At 46.0% G+C, this 14,007-nt stretch overlaps 1 long non-coding RNA gene across 5 annotated transcripts in view; it reads left to right on the plus strand.

Moving 5' to 3' along the window:
- The window catches only part of LOC135059652 (uncharacterized), a 143,905-nt gene that overhangs the window by 34,244 nt on the left and 95,654 nt on the right, over positions 1-14,007 (plus strand). For 4 of the 5 annotated variants that reach the window (XR_010246066.1, XR_010246060.1, XR_010246054.1 and 1 more), the window contains exon 3: positions 5,035-5,153. This is a non-coding gene — a long non-coding RNA (uncharacterized LOC135059652). Of the gene's footprint in view, positions 1-5,034; positions 5,154-8,882; positions 9,698-14,007 lie in introns of those variants that run through there. The other variant, XR_010246078.1, reaches the window with a different exon arrangement.

Raw genomic sequence — 14,007 nt, forward strand, 5'->3', positions numbered from 1 at the left:
ACCAAAACTTACATCCACCCCATCTCTCATAATGATTCACCCCTCAGATAACGTTTAAACACATTAACCCTCAGATAACATTACTACACCCCCATCTCACATAATAATACACCCCACATCCCTCAAATCATAATAATAAACGCCCACTCCATATAATACACTCCAACCCTCTTCACATTTAGGGCGGGATGTACTAAAGAACCAATGCGGTAAAACCCCCATTTTCGGGGCTTTTACCACATTTTCAAATGTACTAACCACAGGCCGCCCACTTAACGATATGGAGGATATCGCCATCTTTTTAAGGTGATACCCTATAGAAGCGTATGGGCTTCTTATCGCATCCCACCACCACATCCTGCCGCCTTGCGTCGCTTCACGCCAACCTTCCCCAGCATACCTGTGTGCAGGCAACCCGTGGTCCCGGAACCCAAACTCCTCTTTCCCCAGCAACACCTCTTTCCCCAGCAACACAGCCGGAGGTCCTTCGGGCTGCAGGGAGGAGGATGTTACCTCCTGGGTCTGGGAGGAGACAGAGACCCTTGGGAGGTGACGGAGACCCCCGCACACCTCACAGCGGGCCCTCCGCACACCTCGCGGGGGCCCTCTGTCAATGCATTGCGATGTTAATTCCACATGTTAGTACATATGCGATTAGCATCACTGCGGTGGGTGGCGAGGGGCGGAGATGTATTTTAATACATCCCGCCCTTATACACTCCTACACAATAATGCATCCCACGTAATACTCCCCACAGATAACATTTATACACCCCCCACCCAATAATATACCACCCACACCATAATACACCCCACAGATAACATTTATACACCCTCACACAATACACCCACAGAGAACATTTATACACCCCCCACCCCCACACAATAATACACCCCACTGTCCCACAGGTAACATTTATACACCCCCCAAACCCACACCATACACTCCCCACCCCAACACAATAATACACTCTCTAGATATTATTTAGACACCCCCCCAATAATACACCCCCTACACAATCAATAATACACAACACAGAATAGCATTTATACAGTTCCATAACTGTAATAAGCCACTACCCCACCCGCTGATTGCTTTTACACACCGTCAGCCCACTCCAGTTACGTACATACCACCATTCAAGAAAAGGTAGGTCTTTAGCTTGGTGCCTCTTCTGACTGTGCAGCTGCAGCACATGACAGGGCCAGGCAATGTGACTCGGTCGGGAAGGACTGAAGGAGACAGCGGCGTCTCATAGAGGGGAGAGAGAGGCTTCTTCACAGCATGTCATTGGTGGCTGTCGGCTCGGGGGAAGGACCAGCCACCAGGAAGCACACACGCAGTTCCAGCAGTGGCAGGGGGCTGGCATATATGGAAGGGGGTGACAGCTGTGCGATCAGTCCCCGAAGCTGCCTTTAACAGGGCAGGGGAGGGATTCAGGAGGCGCAGTGCACCGTGGCACTGCCTCTGGCCGCCTGAGGTCACTACTGTTACTGGTCACAATGGCGGCGGCCACACAGTGCTCCCTACGGGATTGTGCCCCGCACAGCCGCTCAGCTGGAGCAGCCCTCGAGCCGGCCCTGCACTTGCCATAGAAGCGCCGCCGAGACACACAAGGCTGGGAAATCCTTATCCTGTCTCTTTCAGCAGCGCCATTTAATCTACCAGCGCCGCGGGAATGGGGTGTAGGCTGTTGAGGGCAGAGCGGACTATGGCATGCCCCGCTGGGAGTCTGCAGTAGAAGGACATTTATTTCCCGTCTACTGCAGCTCAGAGATCTGAGGATGCTGTGGGCCTATTTTAGAGGGTGGACCTGGAGCTTCATCTCTATCAGCCCCATTGTTAATACAAACCTGCGTTCTGAATACCAACGCCGAATTCCCAACACCGATTGGCATGCCGATGCCGGGAACCCGGAAAGGATTACAATGCCAGCGCCGGTATCCCGAACGAGGAACTGCCGCCACTCAGGAAAGGTACTGTAAGCCGCAGGGGGAGGTTAGGTTTAGGCTGCGATGTTAGGGTTAGGCTGAGGTAGGGGGTTGTTAGGGTCAGGCACCCCAGGGGAAGGTTAGGCTGCAGGAAGGGAAGTTAGGGTTAGGCACCACACCGGAGGGTTAGGGTTAGGCTGCAAGTGTGGGAGGGTTAGGGGGTTATGGATTAGGGTTACGTACCTCACTCCTTCATTATTGGGATTCCCAGAGCCAGGATGCCACCATTGGTATATTGACTGCTGACATCCCGACCTCCGGGATATCGTATGTAACCCCAGCTTATGTGGCTTGCTCACAAGTTAGTAGCCCCAAGCATCTCTGTGTTAATACCGAAAGGAAAAACTGCAAATATTGTTTTTTGTGATCAATGTGTACAAAATAAAATATACATCACATTATCAGATGGCACTACAGTCGGGGCTGGCTTTACCATTAGCAAGCTGTCTACGGGCGCCGGTCCCTGGAGGTTGCCACTGAATTCATCTAGTGAAAAACTGAAGGATGTCTGTGCCTCCTCCTCCTTTTTACATTGCGCTGGCCGCTGCTGCAGATCTAATCAGGTGCAGCCCCCACTATCAGGCTGAGCCACATAGTGTCACATCGCTTCCTCTGTTCTGACATGTGTAACATCAAGTCATGTGTAGGCACATAGGAGGCGGATGTAACTATGGCTCCCAAGGGGCGCCCCCAAGGCCGCTCCACATAGCCCTGATGCACCTCCTCCAGGCCCTTCGATCCCGGCTCTTCAGCAGCAAGAAGCACCTCACTACATGTCTGCACTCAGCAGAGTTGCTATAATTCTGCTGCTGTGCCTGTAAGAGGAACCATGCTATATACGAGGGAAAACAAGGAAACAACTTTTAGATAAATAGCCCATGGGGGTTTCTGCAGGACCACAGACAGTACAAATACTACAGCTTGATGGGTGGTTTACCCATGTAATCAGTATAATAGGTGTAACCCCTCCTTACTTCCTTATTAAGTGCTACCTCTTAGGGATCACTATGTGTAACTTCAGGTGCCTAGGCACTGGGGTAATACAGTACTTATTGAGGAGGTGAAAAGTGGGTGGGTCAGTAATTAACAGATAGGGGGTGGAACAGAATAAGGAGCATACAAATATATGTATGTGTGTGTATATATGCATGTACACGCATACAATTAAATATCGCCACCAGGCCCATATGCAGATGCTATATATATATATATATATATATATATATATATATATATATATATATAGCCTTATTTCAAACTGGAATAAATTCATTTTTCCCCTCAAAATTTTACTCACAATACCCCATATTGACAACGTGAAAAAAGGTTTTTTTTTAAAGATTTTTGATAATTTCTTAAAAATAAAAAAACAAAGAAATCACATGTACATAAGTATTCACAGCCTTTGCTCAATACTTTATTTTATAGTTTTCCATGTATACATTTTAGTTCTTTGCTTATTTATAAATACTAGAATAATCATGTGTTTGTTACAGAGCACAATAATATATATAACCTCTACATAGGCATGCACAGCACATTTTATTAGGGGGTACACCATCAGAGGGGTGTGTCTAGCACCGTCTTTTGGGCATGTCTAACACCATCTATTGACGGTCAACGCAATATAAAATATCCATACTTGTACCAATCCTAATAAAGCAGATACATTGTCACATGTTGGTGGTGTGCACCAAACGAACACCCCTATGGCACTCAGTGCAATTACACTGCTCCTCCTCAGCATGGTCTGGCTCCCCACTCTTTCCTCTGCAAGCTGCAGCAGCTTACTTACAAGTCAGTCACTCACTGACACTGACAGTCACAGACTAGCACTGCTGCTGCTGGAAAAATGAGTGACGTGTCAATGCTGCTGCTGACCACCTGCCAGTATTGAATTTGTCTTCCTAAGAGGATCGCTGGCTGCATGCTGCAGCTCATCAGTGGCTGGCGTTGGCATAGCATAGAAGGAGCGAGGTGGGCGTGTGGCGGGTGTGACGGGTTGGCGTGCGAGCAACATGACGTAATCACATCACATCACGCTGTTTTTGTACATGGACGTGGAGCCGTAGTTTGAGAACCAGTGGCAGTAGCACCCTTGATTAACCCAGGCGTCCGGTCAGTAATGCAGTCCTGACAGGGTGCAGCGCAGAGGGTACAGTAATCAGCCTGCTTGGCAATCGCTGCATTAGGCATGTAAGATCGGGGTGCCGGACATTAGGGGGTGTCTGTGCGCACCAGGCACCCCTCCACGCACACCTATGAACCTCTATATCATTGTTTAATATTGCAATTGTTTTGTTAACAGAAAATGATATATATGCCACTGTTTTCAAATTCATGCTGTTTATTGTCTGGGAACTGGTGAGTAATACTTTACTGAAGATGTTCTGGGCAATGGGTAAAATATATTGTACCCAACTCTGAAAGAAAATAAAAGCAGAGATTAGACAGTACCTAAATATTGGTAATTGGAGAATTATTAGTAAATAATAATACACAACCCCATAGATCAGCGGTGGCCAACCCGCGGCTCTCAAGCCACATGCAGCTCTTTTATCCGCCGCATGCGGCTCGGTTGGATCCCGGACACCGCTGCACTGCCCGACAGCTCCAGACACATGTATGAGCGGAGGAGAGTGCAGCGTGCCCCTCACTCTCTGCCGGCGGTACCTCTATTCAATTTGCGCCAGCCCGTGAGCCAATAAGATATACAGTATAATGGATGTTACATGGACCGGCACTCCCACTAGTATAATAATAATAATGCTCCGGTGCCCTCTGGCTAAAATAGGCTAGGTAAAGGAAACAAATGCAGCGGCACTCGGAGACTTCCAAAACGAGATAGTGTATTTAAAAATTCACTCCCATTAACTTCCAACGTTTCGGGGCAAACAAGCCCCGTTGTCAAGGTCACCATACATTTTGATGTATGTTTATTTTTGTGTTATTAGTTAAGTGATTGTGGTTTTCTTATAACAGGGAAACGTTTTAAGCACAATTTGTTTATGTATTTATGTTTCTATGGTTACCCTTATCCAGCCCCAACACGTCAGGCGGTCGGGCCGGAGCTGTGTCACTTCCGCGGGGCGTAGTGAATGCAGGGCCAGAATCCGGGCAGCGTGCCAGGTGGCAGCGGGGAGGACCTTCACTTTTGGCAGGTATTTAAACACTGTTTTGTTTGTATGATATCATCCTTATGAAGGGGCTGTGACCCCGAAATGTAGATGATGCTATATTAAAAGCACCCATTTCTACCTATTTACCTAAGTCTGTCAGTGCCGCTTTCATGGACTCACTATATATATATATATATATATATATATATATATATATATATATATATATATATATATATATATATATATATATATATATATATATATATATATATATATATATATATATATATATATATATATATATATATATATATTAGTGATGAGCGGATTCGGTTTTACTCGGTTCTCAAAACCGAATCTTATTGGCTATCCAAAACACGTGACATCAGTGAGCCAATAAGATTCGGTTTTGAGAACCGAGTAAAACCGAATCCGCTCATCACTAATATATATATATATATATATATATATATATATATATATATAGTTATGGTCGGCACTCTCAAATATAGAGCTACCTTGCCCTGGTGCCCTCCCAGGTGTATGCACACCAAACAGTATAAAGCTGGAAACTGGCGGCACTCACGGGACTTGCTCACAGAATACACGGGACTGCACCCGTAGATATCAACATTTCGATTTTATTAATCGTCTTCAGGATAAAAACACATACAGAAAGAACAAACATTTATAACTCACCAAGTGAATGTGTGCCTCCTCGCGCCGCCGGGGTCTGGGCGTCCGTCCGCTCCCGATGACGTCACCCCACAGCGACGTGCGCCTTCCAGCGCTAACACCAAGCTCCGTGCCGGACTCCCGTTGCCTAGTGTAAGAGTAATATTGATTAAAATGCTTTTGCTGTATTAATGTTTCACTATATTCTAAAGACTGTATATATGTCCTTTTACATATATTATAAGGTCATCGTTGCTTGTATTGTATGTGTGAGACAACAGGTGGTTTCCTTAAAATACTTTACAAGATAAGAATGCGAAGCCAGGAGACAGAGAATGACAGAAATAGAGATCTTCAGCAATTGCCTCATTCTTTGACAAGACAGACTCCAGGAATAGTTTGGGACTGTGTCTTCTGAATATTACCTTCTATGTCACTGAAACTTGTAATATATATATATATGATTAGCTAACTTTATACTTCACTGTGATTGGAGGGCATGTAAAAGCCCACTTCTCTTTTGGTATGAATAAAAGCACTCTCTGTCACAGGACAGAGCAGTGTTATACTTACAATTGTGTAGTGTGACTTCTTGCTCTCCAGCCGGCTGTATCCAGTACTTTGAATCTCCAAGACAGAAGGGCTACTAAGGCGTTGATAGTAGAGGTGTAAGCCTATTACCCTAAAATTTACTGGGGGTCTTGTCCAGGATTCCCCTACATTCCTGCCGTCACTGACCAGACCAACCGCTGATGCCCAGGAACCAGCTGAAATAAATCTGTACAGTGGGGTAAGCAAAGACAAGTGCTTTGGCACCTTCTTACTCTCTTTCAGCTCTTCATGAGGTATGGTGGGGCTCAGTGGGGACGGGTTAGCGGGATCCAAGAATCCAGTAACCTTCTGTCTTTAAAGTATAAGCTGTCTCGTTATCAGTGTATGACTGCATGATATGAGTGTGTTGTATGAGTGGTACATGAGATGTATATAAAAGGCTGGCGAAATTGATCAGAGGACCAAAGACTACCCCTTCCTGAATGCAACCTAAAGGCTTGTCCTGTCTTCTTGGGAATAGGTGCTCCTGGGTCCAAAGATCTTTTCTGCATATAGACCTTGGCTCTCATGAAAAAGAAGTGATACGTGGACATTCTTATGTAAGGTGTCCGGATACGTACCCGCAATTCCAGGTCAGAGTCCTTCACGTTTCCTCTAGGTGACCCTACGTGGCTCCTAAGGCTGGAGGGTGTCTTGTATGACATTTGTGTTATATGTCTAGATTGCCAGATTTATGTTAGAACTGCATTTGTTTGTTTTTGCTTAAATGTTCAGTCTTTGCAGCATCAAAAATTGTAGGAACACATCTCAGTAGAAAATATCTGTCACAAGTTGTAGGATAAGATTGGTGTAAGGTGATCACATACTATCCAGTAAGTTTTATTTCTGTATAGATACATAGTATGTGTCCTATAGTCCAGCCCTATATACCTGTTACATCAGATATACATACATCTGTATGTAGGAATCATTATTTTTTAAGAAGATACCCTGAAGTTCAGAGTATCAGAAATAGTAGACGCACAGACTCTTTGAAATGAATGACTTATGTGTATGAATTCAGTAGAGAACTTATAAGGCTGCACTATTGAAAGGTTTTCTCACTATATTAATGAGGGAAGCTGTCAAATACCTTATAATAAAACCATCAGACATATTATGAGATCTACTAGGGTATTATATACTGAAGTTATGGGAATTTATTACAATTCATAAATAGCTGTAGTGAATACACTCAGCTATCTCTTCCAACAGTCACATTTATATCCATAGGTTATAACCACTACTGAATGGATGACACATTAAGGAGCATATAAAGGTTCAACCACCAGTGACAATTTAATTTTCTTTTGCATTTACAAGTTTGGATTATGAATAAAAAAAAAACCTCAATTCATAAGTAACTTAGCGAGCTTATGAAAATATAACTGGAGGGAGTACACAGTGATTCTGATAAATAGTCATATTTGTATCAATCTGTAACAACTTCAGCTATTACTGAACAGATGGCATAATTACACTTGTATTAATTTGTGACAACTGTAAACACTATTGAATAGATGGTACTTTAAGGAGTCTATTAAGATATAACTGTCATAGATAGCAGGCTCTCACTTAGAGATTACATGAATGTGATCTATATAGTATGAACAATCTATATGTATGTATGTATGTATGTATGTATGAGCTCCGTATAATGGAGGTAAATAATCACCAGGCAGACTACAATATATATTGACACATTATATGTGAACATTGAATAATTATTCTTGGTGTGATTATGGAACACTTAGGTGATGGTTGTTAATACCCTCTTTCTCCACACATAACGGTTCAATCAGAGATTGATATTTGGACTCTGATCTACAGTAATATATTCAAACTATTTGATGAATAAATACATGATACAGGTAGCGAGCCTTGATTTTTTAAATTTCACTTTATTAAGCACTTTATTCACTGAAAAGTGTCACGATCCGGGTATCTGGACGCCATTTCTTACCCATCAGATGCCTCCTAAGGCTGGCTCAGCGCTCCAGGACCGGATCCCATCTGTTATCCTGATGTGTACATTCCTGTATCCTCTCCTGTCACTCTGGGACGCTGTCACAGTAAACGCCATATTACACCTGGCATGGCGTCTCCCGCGGCCTCCGCCGCCGTCCCTGAACTTCTGCATGCAGAGTGTCTGAGTGGCGATTACGTCAGCCGCGGCCTCCGCTGTGTCCGCGTGGTTGGATGTGCATCTGTCAGCCTGGCGCCTCCTGTCTCCGGTGGCCGGCGCCGCCATTACTGTTTTCATTACCACATGGATTACAAACCAAACTTCCCTCCAATTGTCTGCATGGGCGCAGCCATCTTGGATTCTGTCAGCTGATCATTTCCACCAATCTGTTCTCAGTATTGATAATCTGCATAATTGCCTAGCCAATCCCTTCCTTGCTGCAGGTATAAATACACTGTGCCTGAGCAAGGAAGGCGTCAGTGCTTTGGTTGTCAAACCTAGTTCCTGTTTGTCTCTCTCCTGTGATTGTCTTCCAGGTTCCAGCTTCTGTCTCAAGACTTCCACCATAGAGACCCGCACCAGCATTCCACCTGCGGTGTAGCCTGACTCTCCAATCCATTGTGGATTCATCTGTTTCCAGCTACAACTTTACCTGCTTCCATCTCAGCTTCCAGCAGAGTACAGCTTCCCTTAAAGGGCCGGTGTCCTTTCTACACTTTACCACTCTCCACCGGTATTATTATTTCTCCGCTCTCAAGTTCTACATTTCAGTTCATATTTCATCGCTCCCAAGTTCATTTATTATTTAACTGGTTCCAGCCAGTATCCACTCCGTGCTAACAACAGTCTGGTTCCAGCCAGTATCAACAGCAGCTGTTTTATCTTCAGCAACCCAGCTTTTCCTGGAACACCAGCTGGCACAATCCTGGGTTATCTCCATTGCTACAGTCGGGCCTGGTAAGGACTTTCCATCTAGAAGATCATAAGAACTATCTCACACTACCAGTGCCCTGTGGCTCCTGCCATCCTGTAGTACCCAGGAACTGTATTTATTCTTTGCTGACTTTTACGTTTTCTTTTACTGCTGCTGTGTTGCGGAGTTGTCATAATAAACATCATTGACTTTTATCCAAGTTGTCGTGGTCACGCCTTCGGGCAGTTATTATTCATGTTACTTACATGTCCAGGGGTCTGATACAACCTCCCAGGTTCCGGTACATCTCAGCCCCTACAACTGAGGCTGCCTCCCGTCAGCTCAGGCCCTCAGTTGCGACAGTAAGCACTGACCTAATGAATCCAGCCGGAGACCAGGATCAAGCGGCCAGGCCGATGCAAGAACTGGCAGCCCGACTAGAACATCAGGAGGCTGCACAGGGCCACATCATCCGCTGTCTCCAGGATCTCTCTACTCGGCTGGATGGGATTCAGACAACTCTCCGTGGATCAGGCGCGTCTGGTGCGTCAACCACAGTGACTCCAGCTATAACCCCACCCACCTTACCCATTTCTGCTCCACGTCTTCATCTTCCAACGCCAGCAAAATTTGACGGATCTCCAAGATTCTGCAGGGGATTTCTCAACCAGTGTGGGATTCAGTTTGAGCTACAACCTGGCAATTTTCCCAGTGACCGTACAAAAATTGCCTACATTATTTCTCTTCTCAGTGGCTCAGCCCTTGATTGGGCATCACCGTTATGGGAGAGGTCCGACACCCTGCTATCTTCCTACACTGCCTTCGTGTCAACATTCAGGCGCATCTTCGACGAGCCAGGCCGGGTAACCTCAGCTTCATCCGAGATTCTCCGTTTACGCCAGGGGTCACGTACTGTAGGACAATATCTGATACAGTTCCAGATCCTGGCATCCGAACTGGCATGGAACGACGAGGCCCTGTATGCTGCATTCTGGCATGGCTTATCTGAGCGTATTAAAGATGAGTTAGCTACCAGAGACTTACCTTCTAAGTTAGATGAGCTAATCTCACTCTGCACGAAAGTTGATTTACGTTTCAGAGAGAGAGCAACTGAGCGTGGAAGATCATCTGCTCCAAAATCTTCTGCTCCTCCTCCTCGTCAACTGTCACCATCTAAAGATGAGCCCATGCAACTTGGCCGTTCCCGTTTAACTCCTGCTGAGCGCCGAAGACGTCTCTCCGAGTTTCTCTGTCTCTATTGTGCAGCTCCGTCTCACACCATTAATGCCTGTCCCAAACGTCCGGGAAACTCCAAATCCTAGCTCGCCAAGGAGAGGGCCGGCTAGGAGTAATGATCTCCTCTCCATCTCCTCAAGATTGTAATCTCCCAGTCTCGCTTCAAGTTGCTCAACATTATCGGAACGTCATTGCCCTCCTTGATTCCGGAGCAGCTGGGAACTTTATTACCGAAGCCTATGTTAAACGGTGGTCCCTACCCACCGAGAGACTTCCTTCGTCCATTTCTTTAACTGCCGTGGATGGCAGCAAAATTTTTGATGCAGTCATTTCTTTAAGGACTCTACCAGTTCGTCTGAGAGTGGGAGTTCTTCATTCCGAACTTATTTCTTTTTTAGTGATTCCAAGAGCCACACATCCTGTGGTCCTGGGCCTTCCATGGCTCCGTCTTCACAATCCTACAATTGATTGGACGACTACGCAAATTTGTTTAAAGTATTGCCTGTCTGTTCTTCCTCCCCCAGGTCGTCTGATGTTCCACCTCCTCCATATCAAGATTTCACGGATGTGTTCAGTAAAGCTTCTGCTGATATCCTTCCTCCTCATAGAGAATGGGACTGTCCGATTGATCTCGTTCCAGGGAAGGTTCCACCTCGAGGCCGAACTTATCCGTTGTCTCTGCCTGAGACGCATTCTATGGAGGAATATATTAAAGAGAACCTAGCAAAGGGGTTCATTCGACCTTCTTCTTCTCCAGCCGGCGCAGGCTTCTTTTTTGTAAAAAAGAAAGATGGTGGTCTGCGGCCGTGCATCGACTACAGAGGTTTGAACGACATTACCATCAAGAACCGTTATCCTTTACCCCTGATTACTGAGCTCTTTGACAGAGTTAGCGGAGCTACCATCTTTACAAAGCTGGACTTGCGAGGTGCATACAATCTCATCCGGATCCGTGAGGGTGACGAGTGGAAGACCGCCTTTAACACCCGTGACGGACATTATGAGTACCTCGTCATGCCCTTCGGATTGAGCAATGCTCCAGCTGTCTTCCAGCATTTTGTCAATGAGATCTTCAGAGACATTCTATACCGTCATGTCGTGGTCTATCTAGACGATATCCTCATTTTTGCCAACGATTTAGAGGAACATCGTTTTTGGGTTAAAGAGGTTCTGTCCCGTCTCCGTGTCAATCATCTCTATTGCAAATTAGAAAAATGCGTCTTTGAAGTCAAGTCCATTCCGTTTCTAGGGTACATTGTGTCCGGTTCCGGACTAGAGATGGATCCTGAGAAACTACAAGCAATCCAAAATTGGCCGGTACCCTTAACCCTCAAAGGGGTCCAGAGGTTCTTAGGGTTCGCCAACTATTACCGAAAGTTTATACGAGACTTTTCCACCATTGTGGCGCCTATTACTGCTTTCACTAAGAAGGGTGCTAACCCGTCCAAGTGGTCTGAGGAAGCCATGCAAGCATTTCATCTTTTAAAACAAAGGTTCATCTCTGCGCCTGTTCTGAAACAGCCTGACATCGACTCTCCTTTCATCTTAGAGGTGGATGCCTCCTCCGTTGGAGTAGGAGCGGTGTTATCTCAGAGGGCTAAAGATGGCCATTTACACCCTTGCAGTTTCTTCTCCCGGAAGTTCTCCCCAGCTGAGCGCAACTATGCCATTGGCGACCAGGAGTTGCTAGCCATCAAGCTCGCTCTAGAAGAGTGGAGGTATCTGTTGGAGGGAGCTTCTCATTCAATCACCATACTTACAGACCACAAGAACCTTTTATACCTGAAGGGCGCACAATGTCTCAACCCTCGTCAGGCCAGATGGGCACTTTTCTTTTCCAGGTTCGACTTTAAACTCCAGTTCTGTCCGGGCTCTCAGAATCGCAAGGCCGATGCCCTTTCCCGCTCATGGGAGCAAGAAAATGAGTCAGAGTCTTGAGACAAGCATCCTATTATAAATCCGTTGGCATTCTCCACGGTAGGGATGGACTCTACGCCCCCATCAGGGAAAAGTTTTGTGAAGCCGATGCTAAGGAAGAAGCTCATGCATTGGGCCCATGCTTCCCGTTTTGCCGGACATACAGGTATCCAAAAAACCCTGGAGTTTATCTCTAGGTCCTATTGGTGGCCAACTCTGAAAAAGGACGTCTTGGAGTTTATTGCATCTTGCCCAAAGTGTGCCCAACATAAAGTATCCCGCCAGTCGCCTGCGGGGCAACTGGTTCCACTATCCGTTCCCCATCAACCATGGACCCACTTGTCGATGGATTTCATTACAGACTTACCCATGTGCAACAAGTTCAATACCATCTGGGTGGTAGTTGACCGGTTCACCAAGATGGCACACTTCATTCCTCTCACCGGTCTTCCGTCAGCTTCCAAGTTGGCTCAAGTATTCATACAAGAGATCTTCCGACTCCACGGTCTTCCTGAAGAAATTATCTCAGATCGAGGAGTTCAATTCACAGCCAAATTCTGGCGAAGTTTATGTCAAGTCCTCCAAGTCAAGCTAAAGTTTTCCACGGCTTACCATCCTCAGACCAATGGTCAAACCGAGAGGGTGAATCAGGACTTGGAGGCCTTCCTCCGCATCTATGTGTCCTCCTCTCAAGATGACTGGGTTCAATTACTTCCCTGGGCCGAGTTCTGTCATAACAACCAGTATCATTCTTCATCTGCTTCAACACCATTCTTCACTAACTTTGGATTCCACCCTAAAGTCCCTGAGTTCCAACCGCTTCCAGCAACTTCTGTTCCCGCAGTGGATATCACCTTGCATCAGTTTGCCAATATCTGGAAGAGCGTACGATCAGCTCTGCTCAAGGCATCGTTCAGGTACAAGAAGTTTGCGGATAAGAAGCGTCGAGCAGTTCCTGCTCTCAAGGTGGGTGATCGGGTATGGTTATCCACGAAGAATTTGAGGTTAAGAGTTCCCAGTATGAAGTTAGCACCTCGCTATATCGGTCCTTTCAAGATTGAACAAGTCATCAATCCTGTTGCTTACAGACTCCAGTTGCCTCCCTTCTTAAAAATACCCAGGACATTCCATGTTTCCCTGTTGAAACCGCTGATCTTGAATCGGTTTCATTCCTCACTTCCTCCAACTCCGAAAGTCCAAACTCAACGAGGCGTTGAGTATGAAGTGGCCAAGATCCTGGACTCACGTCACCGTTACGGTCAACTACAGTATCTTATTGACTGGAAGGGTTACGGCCCTGAGGAACGTTCATGGACCAATGCTTCTGATGTCCATGCTCCTGCCTTGGTCCGGAGATTCCATTCCAAGTTTCCTCAAAAGCCAAAGAAGTGTCCTGGGGCCACTCCTAAAGGGGGGGGGGTGCTGTCACGATCCGGGTATCTGGACGCCATTTCTTACCCATCAGATGCCTCCTAAGGCTGGCTCAGCGCTCCAGGACCGGATCCCATCTGTTATCCTGATGTGTACATTCCTGTATCCTCTCCTGTCACTCTGGGACGCTGTCACAGTAAACGCCATATTACACCTGGCATGGC

Source organism: Pseudophryne corroboree, chromosome 1 (assembly GCF_028390025.1).
Source record: "Pseudophryne corroboree isolate aPseCor3 chromosome 1, aPseCor3.hap2, whole genome shotgun sequence".
NCBI classification, from domain to species: Eukaryota; Metazoa; Chordata; class Amphibia; order Anura; family Myobatrachidae; genus Pseudophryne; species Pseudophryne corroboree.